Consider the following 1,972-nt stretch of genomic DNA (forward strand, 5'->3'; position numbering starts at 1 on the left):
TAGGTTGGTGACCTCCCAGATAAGAACCAAACAGGTTGGTGACCTCTAAGAGATAACCAAGATAGTGATCGTATAATCACTCCTTATCCAATTACCAAGAAGGATATTGGAGAACATTGGGATCCTGTTCTCATCCCTTACTTAATTGCACATCAAATCTCTTCTTTAAGAGTCAACTAACTGTAGTCTGCCAGGATTTGTCCTAGCAGACTTTTAGTTGTTTAACCTTCTACTACTCCTCTCCTACTCATATCATCTCTCTCTCTCTTCTTTCTCTACCCTTGTAACTAGTTATAATCTGAAATATAATAATATTTATTATACTTCTCTACATACCTAGTCCCAATACTACCATTTAGTGAGTGTAGCCTCCTTTTAAAGAGCCACTACCCTCACATGTACAAAGGGCAGGGACGTAATCAACGCATGCTGATGACATACGCTTACTAGGTATTCCTCGTTGAAGAGCAATAATTGCAATGCTCTATCCCCATCACGACCAAGTTTCACAAGATTACCCAATCCTTTCGGATAAGGTTATATACTTGCTGGCTTGGTCAGTGTAGCGCGCGTGCGGCCCAGAACATCTAAGGGCATCACAGACCTGTTATTGCCTCCAACTTCCATCAACTAAATATTAATAGTCCCTCTAAGAAGCTTTAATCAGCCGTAGCCAACCAAGCTATTTAGCAGGAGAAGGTCTCGTTCGTTATCGCAATTAAGCAGACAAATCACTCCACCAACTAAGAACGGCCATGCACCACCAACCACAAAATCAAGAAAAAGCTATCAATCTGTCAATCCTTACTGTGTCTGGACCTGGTGAGTTTCCCCGTGTTGAGTCAAATTAAGCCGCAGGCTCCACACCTGGTGGTGCCCTTCCGTCAATTCCTTTAAGTTTCAGCCTTGTGACCGTTGTAGAACTCTTTCAGTACACAGCTGAAAGCAGAGCCAAGAAGGGGAGGAATGAAGACACAAATCAACAAACACACACAATCAAAAGAGAAATAAGTCTTGAGATGGTGAATTGAAAGACTTCAATCAAAGAAAGAAATGCCCTTCTTAAACAGGGACTTTGATTATCAATGAATTAAATTTAAGACCTTCAAGTCTTTGGATTAATAAGAACCAGGCTGAAATAGGACAATAACTTCAAAAATAGCACAATCTAGGCGCACTCAGGCACCTTCCAAATGAGCAAATGAGCTTACAACTCAACAAGAAATTAATTAAAAGATGAATAAGGGTCTTATTATTATAAAATTCCAACTCTCATTAGTTGTTACCTGAATGATAATAATAAAGGATAAAAGCTTATTCTAAAAATCTAGTAATTATTTTTTCTAACTAAAAGGCTCCCAAAGGGAAAGAAAAGAGACCCTTGACTATATCAAAATTGAAACACACACAAAAAAAGAAAGTAAGACAAAAACAACCCTCAAACTCGAAATCCACCTTCAAACAACTTTTTCACACACAATTCATTGAACAACCCCCAAATTAAAATTGATAAGCATCTTCAACTCACCCACATGTATCATTCACAAATTTTCAAGCACACATTTATCATCAAAACTGAGCTGTTTACCACAAAAACTGAAAAATCCGCCAGTTTACCCTTAAAACCTGAAAAAAGATAAGAAATAGGGACTGTATCAAAAATCTGAATAGACAGAAAAAAAGGTCTGCTTCCGCTCTACAACTTTGCTCAGCCAAGCTAAACTCTAACTCTATTGGTTGTACCCTTAAAATGAAATTCGATTTTATGTGAAAATACTCGAAATTGAATTTACCCAGTTTACCACCTGATATTACCACTGATAATGCTGTATATGGTTTATAATTGATTTTTCATGCTCAGATGCGCCCATATGATGCCTTCCACATGATTTACCCTCTAAAAAACTGATGTAGTACATTTGAAATAAAGTCTCATGATTGAAAATGGAGCCTTTTATGGAATTTTGAAAGC

This window comes from Melampsora larici-populina (genome assembly GCF_000204055.1).
Source record: "Melampsora larici-populina 98AG31 unplaced genomic scaffold MELLAscaffold_108, whole genome shotgun sequence".
In the NCBI taxonomy this organism is placed as follows: Eukaryota; Fungi; Basidiomycota; class Pucciniomycetes; order Pucciniales; family Melampsoraceae; genus Melampsora; species Melampsora laricis-populina.